Source organism: Protopterus annectens, chromosome 1.part1, assembly GCF_019279795.1.
Source record: "Protopterus annectens isolate FY-2018-M chromosome 1.part1, PAN1.0, whole genome shotgun sequence".
Classification (NCBI taxonomy): domain Eukaryota; kingdom Metazoa; phylum Chordata; order Ceratodontiformes; family Protopteridae; genus Protopterus; species Protopterus annectens.
The window spans coordinates 509,634,433-509,650,972 of NC_056726.1; positions in this window are offsets into that span (position 1 = coordinate 509,634,433).

A 16,540-nucleotide genomic window follows, 5' to 3' on the forward strand; every position below is an offset into this window, starting at 1 on the left:
CTGTAACTTACATTGGACTATAACTTTACAGTATGTAGCTAAGGAGAAAGTGGATGCATTCAAATTATTGAGCACTTTTACAGTTTAGGTCATGTATATAAAGGATTTAGTGTCTCAGGATGCCTGCAGCTGTGAGGGGTTCATATATGGAATTTAGGCCAGACATGCCATGGCATAAGACCAGAGGCGTAAGTAATGGGTTTGTCTTCTCTGAAAAAAGCATATGGATACAGGGTAAGCTATTAGAAGGAAATATTTTCAATGATTTGAATGACACATTCATTTTACTGCAAAGACTAATTTAGTATTATTTAAATATCATTGAGAAAGAAGTTTGTATTGTGATCTATTATGTTTTGCATGACCTCTGCACTGTGTAAGTAACTATTTGGTTTGGAAAACAAAATGAAAAGTATCATAGCAGTAGTGGACCCTGAGGTTAAGTTCAGTGTACTCTTAAAAAGAAAGTCTGTATTGTTTTGGAAATGAAATCACCTTCTTTCTGTAACTCTGCAGCTGACATGCTTGTATTTTACTGGTTAATTTGGCAGACATATTTTTCATTGCTTTTCGCCATATTACAATATTTTATTTTAAGCTGTTTTACAAAGATAAAAATAACATATTAGCTGGAACAGGAAATAATTAGATCAGAGAAACAAAACTCAAGCAGTTATTGATTTTATTATCCATTCTCATATAATGCATGATCTATATGTATATAAATAGATAGATAGATAGATAGATAGATACATAGATAGATAGATAGATAGATAGATAGATAGATAGATAGATAGATAGATATTCGGCCTCTGCAGTCTGTTACAGCAAAGTAAAAAATGTAACAATTACAAATCTGGATGGTTGCCTTTTAGAACACATCTATATGTATTGACTTTATCCATAGGAAAGCCATAATAATGTGCCTCAAGCATAAACAACTAACTGTCACTTCTCTTTGGTGGAGCAAGACATACGAGGTACAGGAAGCAACAATGTAATAGTTCTTGGTAGCACAGAACAAAAAAAAAATATCTGGTACATTGTAACAAATTACCGCTGAAGTTGAACTGAATCCAAGTTTTAATATAAACTGTTCCAGAAGTGTCAAGTCTTCCTTGCTAAAGATTTGTTTAAGAGCAATACTGAGTGATTACAAAATGTTGTTTCTCAGATGAAAATGTAAAATCACTCTCTGAAGTCCTGTTAACATTGTTTTGAAGAATCAGATGTCATAATAATCATTTTGTGTTAGATAAGCACAAGTGTGACTGCCTCAGAGCCACAATGGGCTTTCAGTATAAGTGCAATAAAGACCATCCATTAATGTAACAGATCAATTTCCTCAAGAGACACTTCTGCAAAGGAACTATGCCACATAGAAACATTGCTCTATATATAAGCATGTCAAATATAGAAGAATAGCTGAAGATATCCATAACGTTTATTTATTTATTTCATTTATTTAACATTTATTGATCAGGTAGGTTGGCTAATCCATGTAGCTCCTTTTCAGACATAATCACACTATACATGAAGTTACACAAATTCTTGAGTATACTGTATTCTGTTGTGCAGCTATGCCTGAAGACATGCAGTAGACTGTCAGCAAAGCAAACAGCAATTTGTATGCTTAACATTTACTGTCTTCCTGCAGTGGTTGTCATGTTAATTATTTTAATTTCTTAACCAGGTAGATGGAGTAGTCCAAAAGATCCTTTTCAGCCATGACCCGGGATATAACGGCAGATGCAGCCACATAAACAGCAACATAAGAAGCAAGTTGTGCTATAATATAAGAAATTAAGCATGGGTATACAAAGAAAATATGATATTTTAAACAGTAACCTTAATAATAAACAGTGTCATTAACCTAAAGATATTAAAGGTACTAAAAGTATTACACAAACCGAAACATAGGACATGGGTAACAGTAAGCAGTGACATTAAATTAAAGATATTAATCACAAAATGATCAGTGTAAATAACACATTGGGAGTCATAAGAAAGCATGTGTATCAATATAATCAATATAATAAATCAAGAAAATATATGAGTGCGATTATCTCAACTGTAAAGTAACCGTATTCGGTGTCTCTGAAGCATTTACATTTATATTTTTCTTAAAATGTAAAATAAATGTAAAATATCAACTATCTGTTCAATATTTTCTAGAATGTAGTTCAGGGAGGCAGTGGCTGATTTGAAGCAAGCCCACCCCAAAACAGGTAAAATGAATGGCCGCCTATACAACTGTAAGGAATTAAGAAATCAGCATAACAAAGGCAGTAGCTGGAGTCTGTGATGGACAATTTGTTAAGAAGGGGAAGACAGAATCATGATGCAGTATCTTAGGTTCATAGGTTCATAGGTAGGTACTAGGCTATCTGCCCGAGGGTATTATAAGCCTAGTCAGAGTGTGTCAGCTTTCGCTGCCCCATTGATTAATTAACTGAGCCTCTGTCAAGAAGAGCCAATGAAGTGATCCCAGGGGTGTATTTTCTATTACCCATCCGCTCGTCAAGGTTTCTCTTGAAGAGTGTTAGTGAGGGGCTCTGCCTAATGTAGTTAGGAATTTTGTTCCAAAGCATGGGGAGTCTCTGTGACAGGAATCTATCCCTCCAGCATGTTCTATTTATTGTTGTGGCGAGGTTTAGCTCACTAGAGTGAGTGGCTTGCAGTGTCTTGGATTTCTTTAGGTGGAGCATGTCCATCAATTCTGAGTTGGACATGGCTTTGTAAGTCATGCGGAGATCACCTCTGAGTAAGCGATATGCCACTGATTACAGCTGGAGTTTTTCCAGTCAGGCTGCATAGGACATATGTTTGAGACCAGTAATCCTTTTGGTGAGGTACTTTTGTGATTTTTCCAGCTGTTGAAAGTGTCTTGTGAGGTACATCCCAAACGGGGCATTGTACTCTATGATGGGTCTGATGAGTGATGAGTAGAGGGGCACTATAACCTCTTTATTTCTAGATGCAAACCCTTTAGTAATTAAATGGGCTACATAGAAGGATTTCCTAACTACTTTGGCAATATGATTGTCAAAGGAGAAATTACTATCTACCTGGGTCCCCAGATCTCTTATTAACTCTTCCGTATTAAGGGGGCTGCCATCTATGTGGTAATTCATGGGTATTTTGTTTTTCCCAAACAGGATGACTAAGCATTTTTTGGCATTTAGCTTGAGACCATAACTTTGACACCAGGTGTCCGTCTCAGTAAGGCCTTTTGGAGAATGTTCATATCAGCCAGAGAGTCAGTTATGGCTCCCAGTTTGCAGTCATCGGCAAATTTGGTTAGCCATAGTCCTCCTGTGTTTGTCTGTACTTCTGAGAAGTATATGCCGAACAGTAGGGGTCCCAGTACTGAGCCTTGTGGGACACCACTTGTGACTGCTTTAGAGTTGGACCTGGAGCCCGCTATTCTTACCGTGTGAGTTCTGTCTGTAAGCCAGTTGGCAACCCATCTCGTGACATAGGGGTTTATGCTCAGGCTGGTGAGTTTTTCTATAATTCCTGAGTGGGGAATGGTGTCAAAATCCTTGGCAAGGTCAAGGTAGGCTGTGTGAACTACCTTCCCCTCATCTATGGCCTTGGTGACTGTCTCGAAGAAGTCAACCAGGTTTAGTAGGCATGATCTGCCCTTAACAAAGATAAACTGCATCGGGTCAAGTTTTTGGAGGTTCCCAATGTCTTTGTTAATGAGTTCCAAGATGATGCGCTCCATAGGTTTGCAGACCATGCTAGTCAGGCTTGTGGGGCGATAGTTACCTGGGTCAGTTGTGGCCCCTCCTTTGTGGAGCAGAAAAACCGTTGCTGTGTGCCATTCTATGGGCACGTAGCCTGTGGAGAGGCTGAGGTTGAACAGTGTGTTTAGGTGGGGGGTTAGTTCGTTCTGTAGTTCATGCAAGATGCAGCCTGGGACACCATCTGGCCCCACTGATGCTGTGATTTTGGCTTTTGAAAGGGCTGTTTTCACCTGTGCGTCTGTGATTTCTGGGACACTACAATTTTTCAGTATTGTTGTGGGCCCTTTTGGGGGCGAGACGGGGATGAAGTTTGCACTGAATCTATCTGCCAGGATGTTAGCAATATCAGTGGGTTCAGTATATTTTGTGCTATTAGCTCAGAGCATATCTGCGAGTTGCCACTTAGATTCTTGACATAGCTAAAGAAGGCTTTGTGGTTATCTTTTGAATCCTTGGCTATTTTTCTTTCGAAGTTAGCCTTGGAGGATTTTATGAGGGACCTTAGTTTCTTACTGATACTGATCAGGGATGTCTTTCTTTCTTGGGATTTGCTTTTTTTCTGAACTAGTTTCCTCCTTCTGTTGTATAGCCTGTTTATGGCAGGGGTCCATCAGACTGGTTTCCTTCTCTTAGGGGAGTGAGTCTTGTGGGTAAAAGTATTAAGGAGAAGAGAGGCCCCGTATTAACTGGAAGACAATATCATTTTTTTAAGGTGGTACAGTGATGTTTTTTAGAATGAGTGGGGTGAATAAACCTAAAGATTTAATTTTCAGTTGTTTGAAGAAGGGTGATATTTTAGCCAAAGTAGGAAGTAACAACAAGGAAAGCATATTATAATTTTGGTATGAGAACGTTAAAGGCGATGGGTCTGAGGATGTGAAGATTAGATACTTTGTAAGAAATATTGTGTTAATACCTTGTTTATCTCTTTGTTGGCGTGACTGTGGAAGTTTAATTAAAGGTCAGAAATCGGTCCTTGGTGATGTTCTTCATCCCAGATTGCTGCAGTCCTAACACTTGGGTAGTCCGCTGTCCCAGTCGGCCCGAATACCAAAGTATAAGGCTGACGTCGGTCAAGGCGCATTAGTCTGACGTCAGGACGTCAGGGTACAAATGCGCATGACCGACGTCATATCCTCAGTCTTTTTTGCCGCATGGTCCGATGCAGAAGCAGTATTGAGTGCAGGTTGGCGTTCTGAAATTTTCTGAAGTCGGAGTTTCAGACCGAATCAAAGTTGGCTAAGTACCCGTTAGAATATTTTGTTTTTCTTGCCTCAGTATTTAACCGGATGTCAGAAAAAGTGAATAACTGTATTTCTTGTGGGAAACAGATACCTCATAGGGATTACCATACCTTGTGTATACCTTGCTTCGGGCCTGAGCACGCGTTGTTGGATGTCGCTCTTGTGCTAGATTTAACAAACGCACTAAAGAGAAGATTAGACTGTGCCAGGTTAGTTTTGGGAAGCGTTGTAATTATATAATGCCGCCGGATGCTCCGGCGCCTGCCTAAAAAGCGCAAGGACAAAGCAGCAAAGCCTAGGTTGGAAGAACCATCTGTCCCGGACGCCGGTTCTTTAGAGGCTCGGTGGAGCCGGAGGTTCTGCCAGAAGTTTCTTTGGAGTCTCAGGGAGACTTTACTGTTACAAGATGTGTCCTCTCAGGAGGTAGGCCAGGCTGAGGGGCTTCTCAGGTAGCTGTTCTCCCTCCCTTCCTAAGGTGGTTAGGCCCTCCTTCTGTTTCCAAGGCTTCTCGAGAGGCAGGCCAGGTTTAACTTCTGTGGGTATTTCTCCTAGTTCTTCAGGGTCTCTGCCTAAGAAACATATGCTTAAAATGGCAGAAGATTTGATTACTATGATTAGAGGTTCTATGCCCCTCCTGATAAGAGGCCTAGGGTGGAACCTGAGCTTGAGAGTTTTGAGCAGTGTTCGAGGCTTCTGAGTCTTGACTGAAGACTTGCAGGAGTTTCCTCCTTATTCTGATTCTGATGTAGATGATTCTACCCTTCGGCTTCTCCTCCTGAGGATTTTTCTTTTCAGAGACTCTTCATTCCATGAGGGAGCATTTTAAATGGGAAGGTCAAGATTTCTCTGATTCCAGGAAAAGGCTTAGGGAATTTTGTTTCTACCCCAGCATAGGCCTTTGGCTATACCTCCTGTTCTGGATGTGGTGGAAGATGTTTTTGCAGAGGCTTCCTGAACCCTGATTCTTTGCCTCCTGCCCCAGTTAAACCGGATAGGTATTATAGGGTGCCTGAAGCTCATAAGTATCTTTTAAGAGTCCTAGGGCAGACCCAGAAACTGTTTCTCAGGGGCCTAAAGGTGTTAAGGCTTCTGTTGTTAAAAATCCTGTTCCTCCTGATAAAGAGGCAAGGGCTTTGGATAGATGGGGAAAGAAGGTGTATACTTCTTCCACTTTAGCCATGAGGGCTTTGAATTGCCAGTTCCACATGTTAAAATACCAAAATTATCTCCTTTCACAATTGAAGTCTAAGGTGGATGCTCTGGCGGAAGGTATTGAGTGTAAAGAGTTGCAGGATTTAGTTCATGTTTCTGGACAGGTGGGTAAGCATTCTTTGCAATGTGGTTTTGATGCTGTACAGGCCTCTTCGAGGGTGGCTGCCACTGGTTCTGTTCTTCGCAGGCACGCCTGGCTGAGGGACCAGAATTTGGCTGAGCATGTTAAGACAAGGATTTTAGATGCTCCGTTACAATCTGATGTGTTGTTTGGTTCGCCTGTGGAAGCAGTTTTAAAGAAAATGGAGGACAAGGCTAAGTCTATGCAGACTGTTAAAGATTTTTTGCAGGTTCAGCCTCCAAAGTTTAGTAGAAATTGGCCTACTAAGGGGTGGACATATCCTTCTTATGATTCCCAGTCTAGGGGTAGGTCTAGACGTGGTAGGGGCAGAGCTCAAGGTTCTTTTAGGCCTAGAACAGGGAGTTCACCTGCTCAGTCTTCTGGTGAGGGCAGGGGTCAGTCCTTTCGTAAACAGACCCAATGACCTGCCTTTTCAGCTGCCAGAACTTTCTCGTCTGGCAGCACCTTTGGGAGGAAGGCTGGCACTTTTCAAAGAAAATTGGAGTTTAATTACCCAAGACAGATGGGTATTGGATATCATTCACCACGGTTACAGGTTTTATTTCCATACCTTGCCTCCTTTCAAAGGCATGCCAGACATTCCTCCTCTACAAAGACAAGAGACTCACAAGCAAATTTCTCTGTTACTCCAAATAGGGGCCATTCAGCCGGTTCCTGTGCCAGAAAGAGGCCTAGGATTTTATTCTCGCCTGTTCCTAGTACCAAAAAAGGGGAACACGTGGAGACCAATTTTGGATTTATCTATCCTCAACACTTATCTGGACATTCCCAAGTTCAAAATGTTGACGTTACAACAGCTTTTACCTCTGCTGGGAAAAGATCACTGGATGGTAACTTTAGATCTCAAGGAGGCTTACCTTCATGTGCCTATCAGACTAAGTTGCAGGAAGTATCTGCGTTTTCAAGCTGGGAATTCCCATTATCAGTTCTCTGCATTGCCCTTTGGCTTATCTACTGCCCAGAGTATTCACAAAAGTTCTGGCTCCAGTGATAGCTTACTTCAGGCTAAAAGGAATACAAATCTATCCTTACTTGGACGACTGCCTGATTCTGGCTCAAGAAAAGGAAGACCTGTTTCAGCATTTGGAATATGTGATAGCAGTGCTAAGATGCCTGGGGTATTCTGTGAACGAAATAAAGTCCAGTCTAGTACCCTCTCAAGACATGTGCTTTCTGGGTGTGAGACTGAACACAGCAACCCAGATGGCCTTTTTAACCCCGGACAAACAAAAGAATCTTTCCCTTTACTTTCATCAACTATCTCTTCAGTCCGGGCTGACTGCAAGGACAGTCCTTCAAGCCTTAGGGTTCATGGCATCTTGTATTCTGGTGCTTCCCAATGCCAAACTGCATATGAGGAAGCTACAATGGTATCTCAAAATGTATGGACACAGCACTGCCAGGATTTGGACACTGTCATTCAAATAATACCTTGCATTCAAAAGGAATTTTTGTGGTGGGCTCAGGAATGTCACCTAAACAAGGGACTCTCTGTGACCCGCCAGAGGCGAGTCAGATTCTAATGACAGATGCCTCAGACATAGCTTGGGAGCTCATCTGAATGGAAAGTGGATACAAGACAAGTGGCCTGCCAGACTACAGCATCTACATATCAACATGAAGGAGATGTTAGCAGTCCAGTTTGCATTAATGGCTTTCAAGGAGTTACTTCTTCCAGGGCAGGTGTTGATTCTAACAGACAACACAACTGTCATGTGGTACATCAACAAACAAGGGGGAACACATTCTTATCCTCTATGCAGGCAAGCAATGATTTTGTGGGAGACTGCGCTCAGCTTGCAACTAAATCTTCAGGCAAGGTTTCTGCCGAGCACAGAACTCCTTAGCAGATGTGTTAAGCAGGCAAATCATGGATCCCCACGAGTGGAAACTGGATCTTCATGTATTCCGGAAATTGACAGTGTCATGGGGAACTCCAGACATAGATCTGTTCGCTTCTCCGTTAAACCACCAGCTGCCAAAGTTTTGCACGAAAGGTTTCATCACACAGCTTGGAAAGTGGATGCTCTTTCTTTCAGTTGGAAAAATCTTCATGTGTATGCCTTTCCACCTCTGCCTCTCCTCCCAAAGGTACTCCTAAAGGTCAGACAAGACAAGCCAAGGATAATTTTAATAGCTCCAGATTGGCCTCGGCAACACTGGTACCCATTACTGAGGAGTCTGGTAAGGAAGCCTCCATGGCCTTTACCTTTGATTCCACACCTATTGCCTCAGAGGGACGGTCATCTACTCAATGTCAAGCTTCACTCTCTTCATCTAACAGCCTGGCATATTCTGTTTTGAACCACAGCAGGTCTCAACTTCCTCAACAAGTTTTGAATGTGATTATGGAAGCCAGAAGACCTAGTACAAGGAAAGTGTAAAATGGAAGAGATTTTTATTTTGGAGTGCAGCAAAGGATTTGGAGGTTTCTGAGCCTAATTTGAGTGTGGCTCTTCAATATCTTACTGAGTTATTGGACAAAGGTTTGTCTTTCTCTTCCATTAAGATTCATGCTGCAGCAATTTCAGCTCACTATGATTGTGACCCACCATTGTTTTCTCATCCTTTGTTCAAGCAATTTCTTAGAGGGGCAAAGAATATAAGACCCCCATTAGAGCTCCTACTCCTGCTTGGGACCTCAATTTTGTGTTGGAGAAACTTACTCTACAACCTTTTGAGCCTGCTACTGCTGAATTGAAATACTTGTCATGGAAGACTGCTTTTTGGTTGGCAATTACTACCGCAAGAAGGGTTTCTGAATTTCAGACCCATATGGCGGTTGAACCTTTTTTGATTTTACATAAGGAAAGGGTATCATTACTAATCCTTCTTTTATGCCTAAGGTGGTCTCTAGTGTGGCTTTAAACCAAACTATTCATTTGCCTACTTTTATGCAGATCCCCAAAATAAGGAAAAGATTTTGCACACTTTAGATGTACACAGGCAGTTGCGTTATTATTTAAGCAGGACTAAGGATTTTAGGCAGTCTCAGCAGTTGTTTGTTTCTTTTGCTTTGAGTTCTCAGGGCAAGCCTGTGTCAAAACAAACTATTTGTAAGTGGATTGGGTTTTGCATTGCATTTTGTTATTCCCATCATGGCAAGGAGATTCCAGCTGGGATTAGGCCTCATTCCACTAGGGCTACTGCCACTTCAACAGCATTTCTAAGGGGGGTGGCAACTAAGGATATTTTGGAGGCAGCTACTTGGAGTTCAGTGCATACTTTCTCTAAGCATTACCACCTTCCTCTCTATTCTAAATCTAGGGCTGGTTTTGCCACGGCTATTTTGCAGGGCATGTTGACAGCTCCAGCTTCTTTATGATTTGCCAGCCTCCCTTACCTCTGCTTTGGGATTCTACCCAAGTGTTAGGACTGCAGCAATGTGGGATGAAGAACATAGTACAGTTTTGTACCTACCATAAATGTAGATGTTCGAAGATCCACATTGCTGCCTCCTTCCCCTCTGTGTTTAGGGGTGGTTGTGTGGGTGGGGTTGTACTTTGTAAATTTGTATATATTGTACATATATTTGGTACAGGAGTGTTTGGTGTTTTTGGTTTTGGCCTTATCTTTTAGGGTCTTCTGACATCTGGGGCAAGTAGGACTGCAGCAATGTGGATCTTCGAACATCTACATTTATGGTAGGTACAAAACTATACATGTTCTTCGTCTTCCATTGCTGCAGTCCTGACTATTGGGTATAGTCCGCCGTCCGTCGTCCGAATACCAGAGTAGGGTCAGGTCAGGGTCGGAGAGACGTTTAGACGCCCGTCAGGGTACGTACTACTGACCATGACCGACCGACCTTTTGCCGCATGGTCCGATGCAGAAGCAGTTTTGCGAGTGCAGGTTGGCGTTGAAATATTTCCAAACCGGAGTTTCAGACCGAAACAGAGTTGGCTAAGTACCCGTTGGGACCATTTTAGTTTTTCTTGCCTCAGTATTTTACCGGATGTCAGAAAAAGTGAATAACTGTATTTCTTGTGGGAAACAGATACCGCATAGGGATTACCATACTTTGTGTATACCTTGCTTAGGGCCTGAGCACGGCGTTGTTGGTTGCGCTCTTGTGCTAGGTTTAACAAACGCACTATTAAGAGGAGGTTGGACTGTGCCAGGTTAGTGTTTGGGAAGCGTTGCATTAGTAAATGCCGCCGGATGCTCGGGCCCCTTCCTCCAAGAAGCGCAAGCATAAAACAGTGAAGCCTAGGGTTGAGGAACCGGCAGTCCCGGACGTCCGTTCTTTAGAAGGCTCAGTGGAGGCAGAGGTTTTGCCAGGAGTTTCCATGGAGTCCCAGGCAGAAACTATACTCTTGCAGGATGTGCCTTCTCAGGAGGTAGGCCAGGCTGAGGGGGCTTCTCAGGTGACTGTTCTTCCCTCTCTTCCCAAGGTAGTTAGGGCCTCTCCTTCTGTTGCCAAAACTTCTTTGAGAGGTAGACCTGCTTCAGTTTCAGTGGGGCTTCTCCTAGCATTTCGGGTTCTGTACCTAAGAAACATTTGCTTAAAATGGCAGAAGATTTGATTACTATGATTAGGGGTTCTATGATAAGAGGCCTAGGGTGGAACCGAGTTTGATAGTTTTGAACAGTGTTCAGAGGCTTCAGAATCTTCTGTGGAAGATTTGCAGGAGTATCCTACTTATTCTGATTCTGATGTGGATGATTCCACTCCTACAGCGTCTCCACCTGAGGATTTCTCATTTTCAGAGACTTTGCATTCCATGAGGGAGCACTTTAAATGGGAAGGCCAGGATTACTCTGACTCCAGGAAAAGGCTAAGGGAGTTCTTGTTTTTACCCCAGCATAGGCCTTTAGCCATTCCTCCTGTGTTGAATGTGGTGGAAGATGTTTTGCAGAGGCTTCCTGAAGCCTGACTCTTTGCCTCCTGCTCCTGTTAAGCCTGATAGGTATTATAGGGTGCCGGAAGCTCATAAATATTTCTTTAAGAGTCCTAGGGCGACCCAGAAACTATTTCTCAAGGGCCTAAGGGTGTAAAGGCTTCTGTGGTTAAAAATCCTGTTCCCACTGATAAAGAGGCAAGGGCTTTGGATAGGTGGGGAAAGAAAGTGTATACTTCTTCCACTCTAGCCATGAGAGCTTTAAATTGTCAGTTTCACATGCTAAAATATCAAAATTATCTCCTTTCACAATTGAAATCTAAGGTGGATGTTTTGGCGGAAGGTATTGAGTGTAAAGAGTTGCTGGATTTGGTTCATGTGTCTGAACAAGTGGGTAAGCATTCTTTGCAATGTGGTTTTGATGCTGTACAGGCCTCCTCGAGGGTGGCTGCTACCAGTTCTGTTCTTAGCAGGCATGCCTGGTTGAAGGATCAGAATTTAGCTGAGCATGTTAAGACAAGGATTTTGGATGCTCCTTTACAGTCTGGTGTGTTGTTTGGTTCGCCTGTGGAAGCAGTTTTGAAGAAAATGGAGGACAAAGCTAAGTCTATGCAAACTGTTAAAGATTTTTTGCAGGTGCAGCCACCGAAGTTTAGTGGAAATTGGCCTGCTAAGGGGTGGACATATCCTGCTTATGATTCTCAGTCTAGGGGTAGGTCTAGACGTGGTAGGGGCAGGGCTCAAGGCTCTTTTAGGCCTAGAACAGGGAGTTCACCTGCTCAGACTTCTGGTGAAGGCAGGGGTCAGTCCTTTCGTAAACAGGCCCAATGACCTGTTTCTTCAGCTGCCAGCAGATTCACTTTTGGCAGCTCCTTTGGGAGGAAGACTGTCTCTTTTCAAAGAAAATTGGGATTTAATTACTCAAGACAAATGGGTGTTGGATATCATTCACCACGGTTACAGATTTTATTTCCATACAATGCCCCCTTTCAAAGGCATGCCAGACGTTCCTCCTCTGCAAAGAAAAGAGGCTCACAAGCAAGTTTTACAGTTACTTCACATAGGGCCATTCAGCCAGTCCCTGTATCAGAAAGGGGCCTAGGATTTTATTCTCGCCTGTTCCTTGTACCAAAGAAGGGGAACACGTGGAGACCAATTTTGGATTTATCTCTCCTCAACACGTTTTGGACATTCCCAAGTTCAAGATGTTGACGTTACAACAGCTTTTACCTCTGCTGGGCAAAGATCACTGGATGGTAACTTTAGATCTCAAGGAAGCTTACCTTCATGTGCCTATAAGGCTAAGTTGCAGGAAGTATCTGCGGTTTCGAGCTGGAAATTCTCATTATCAGTTCTCTGCATTGCCCTTTGGCTTATCTACTGCCCAGAGTATTCACAAAGGTTCTGGCTCCAGTGATAGCTTACTTCAGGCTACAAGGGATTCAAATCTATCCTTACTTGGACGACTGCCTGATTCTGGCTCAAGAAAAGGAAGACCTTCTACAGCATCTGGAATATGTTATAGCAGTGCTAAGATGCCTAGGGTATTCTGTGAACGAAATAAAGTCCAGTCTAGTACCCTCTCAAGACATGTGCTTTCTGGGTGTGAGACTGAATACAGCAGCCCAGTTGGCCTTTTTAACCCCGGACAAACAAAAGAGTCTGTCACTTTACTTCCATCAACTATCTCATCAGTCCGTGCTGACTGCAAGGACAGTCCTTCAAGCATTAGGGTTCATGGCATCTTGTATTCTGGTGCTTCCCAATGCCAAACTGCATATGAGGAAGCTACAATGGTATCTCAAAAATGTATGGACACAGCACTGCCAGGATTTGGACACTGTCATTCAAATATTACCTTGCCTACAAAAGGAATTCTTGTGGTGGGCTCAGGAATGTCACCTAAACAAGGGACTCTCTGTGACCCGGCCAGAGGCAAGTCAGATTTTAACGACAGATGCCTCGGATATTGCTTGGGAGCTCATCTAAATGGAAAGTGGATACAAGACAAGTGGCCTGCCAGACTACAGCATCTACATATCAACATGAAGGAGATGTTAGCAGTCCAGTTTGCATTAATGGCTTTCAAGGAGTTACTTCTTCCAGGGCAGGTGTTGATTCTAACAGACAACACAACTGTCATGTGGTACATCAACAAGCAAGGGGAACACATTCTTATCCTCTATGCAGGCAAGCAATGATTTTATGGGAGACTGCCAGCTTGCAACTAACTCTTCAGGCAAGGTTTCTGCCAGGAGCACAGAACTCCTTAGCAGATGTGTTAAGCAGACAAATCATGGATCCCCACGTGGAAACTGGATCTTCATGTATTTCAGAAACTGACAGTGTCATGGGGAACTCAGACATAGATCTGTTCGCTTCTCCACTAAACCACCAGCTGCCAAAGTATTGCACAAAGGGGTTTCATCACACAGCTTGGAAAGTGGATGCTCTGTCTTTCAGTTGGAAAAACCTTCATGTGTATGCCTTTCCACCTCTACCTCTTCTTCCAAAGGTACTATTGAAGGTCAGACAAGACAGGCCAAGGATGATTTTGATAGCTCCAGATTGGCCTCGCAACACTGGTACCCACTACTAAGCCTCCATGGCCTTTACCTTTGATTCCTCATCTGTTATCTCAGAAGGACGGTCATCTGCTCAATGTCAAGCTTCACTCTCTACATCTAACAGCCTGGCATATTCTGTGTTGAAACACAGCAGGTCTCAACTTCCTCAACAAGTTTTAAATGTGATTATGGAAGCTAGAAGACCTAGTACAAGGAGAAAATGGAAGAGATTTTTGTTTTGGAGTACAGCAAAGAATTTGGAGATTTCAGAGCCTAATTTGAGTGTGGCTCTTCAATATCTTACTGAATTATTGGACAAAGGTTTGTCCTTCTCTTCCATAAAGATTCATGCTGCAGCAATTTCAGCTCACTATGATTGTGACCCACCTTTGTTTTCGCATCCTTTGTTCAAGCAGTTTCTTAGAGGGGCAAAGAATATAAGACCCTGGAGAGCTCCTACTCCTGCTTGGGATCTCAATTTTGTGTTGGAAAAACTTACTCTACAACCTTTGAGCCTGCAGCTACTGCTGAATTGAAATATTTGTCATGGAAGACTGCTTTTCTGTTGGCTATTACTTCTGCAAGAAGGGTATCTGAGTTGCAGGCCCTTATGGCAGTAGAGCCTTTTTTGATTTTCCATAAGGATAGGGTATCATTAATCCTTCTTTTATGCCTAAGGTGGTTTCTAGTGTGGCTTTGAACCAAACTATTCATTTACCTACATTTTGCAGATCCTCAAAATAAAGGGAAAAGATTTTGCACACTTTAGATGTACACAGGCAATTGCATTATTATTTAAGCAGGACTAAGGATTTTAGGCAGTCTCAGCAGTTGTTTGTTTCTTTTGCTTTGAGTTCTCAGGGCAAGCCTGTGTCAAAACAAACTATTTCTAGGTGGATTGGCTTTTGCATTGCATTTTGTTATTCCCATCATGGCAAGGAGATTCCAGCTGGGATTAGGGCTCATTCCACTAGGGCTACTGCCACTTCAACAGCATTTCTAAATATTCTGGAGGCAGCTACTTGGAGTTCAGTGCATACTTTCTCTAAGCATTATCACCTTCCTATCTACTCTAAGTCTAGGGCTGGTTTTACACAGCTGTTTGCATGTTGTCAGCTCCTACTACTTTATAATTTGCCAGCCTCCTTACCTCTGCTTTGACTGCAGCAATGGAAGGCGAAGAACATAGTACAGTTTTGTACCTACCATAAATGTAGATGTTCGAGGATTCCATTGCTGCAGTCCAATTTACCCTCCTTCCCCTCTGTATTTAGGGGTGGTTGTGTAGGTGAGTTTACATGCTTATATTTCTGTATATATTGTTGTATATATTGTGCATGTTTTTGGTGCAGGTTGTTTTGGGACTTGTCTTTTTAGGGTCTTCTGACATCTGGGGCAAGAAAAGACTGAGGATATGCGCCCTGACCGCTCTGGTATTCCAATAGTCAGGACTGCAGCAATGGAATCCTCGAACATCTACATTTATGGTAGGTACAAAACTGTACTTTTTTGCTGAGAAACATAAGTGATTGCAGTGCTATTTGTCTTGGTAATAATGGTGTTGGGGATGCTGGGGAGATCTTGCTCAGTCTTTGAGAAGCCTTGCCAAAGTTCGTATTGTCGACACCACAGGCACTTTCACAGACTAAGCTGCTTCTTCAGGTAATGTCTATCAAACTAAAAAAACTCAGTTTAAATACCATATACTACCTCTCTTGATTAACCATGTGACATCAAGGCACTCAAATTATTTAAACAAGCAGTCTCATAAAAGCATATGCAAAGCACCTAAGTACAGAAATCATAATATATGCATAAAAATGCATATGTAACATATATATATATATATATATATATATATATATATATATATATATATATATATATATATATATATATATATATATATATATATATATATATATATATATATATAGATGTATACATACATATAAAAAACATACAAAATACTATAATACAAAGGCAAAAATCATACAACATCTTAGGCAAAAAACATTCAACATCTTAGATCCTAGATTTCAGCTTAGCTTTAGCAGGGACCATATAGTTGAGTCCATGCCCACTATCACCTCTCAGTCTAATGATCCACTTAGACTCAAGTTCCTCAGTACTATTCCTGATGTCACCTCCTCTTAATGCGTCATGCTCCCTCCCTACATACCAAAAACGTATAAGTATGCTTAGTACCACTGGCAATGACATGTTTTGCAAGGGCATTAGTTTTATTCCCGTTGCTAATATGATACAGATGTTCCTTTATTCTTTCTCTAAGCATTCTATAAGTCGCGCCTATGTAAAATTTTGAACACAATAAACAGTGGGCCAAGTAAACAACATGGGAGGTGCTACAACTGGCAAAAACTTTAAACTTGTATTTTCTATCCTAGTCAGGGTGTACAAAAGCAGAACTGCTGTCAATGTAATTGCATACACTACAAGTGCCACATTCTAAAGTGGCATTACTGCTATATTCATGTTTATTCCTTGAGTAACATAAGGTCCTTTTTAAGGATTTCATGTTCCTAAATACAAACCTGGGGGTGGGCTCTATCACTCTGGAAATATCTTTGTCTGTCATAAGGACTTTCCAGATTTTTCTGGTAACATTCATGTACATGGAAACATTACTAGAATAATGCAATGGTACCCTCAGTTTACACTTATTGTTCCTATTATACATTACTCTATCTGATGCAGATTTTGAAAAATAAGGTTTAGCTATGGTCCCCCTCAAGCTTTTAACCCTCTCTACATTTTCAAC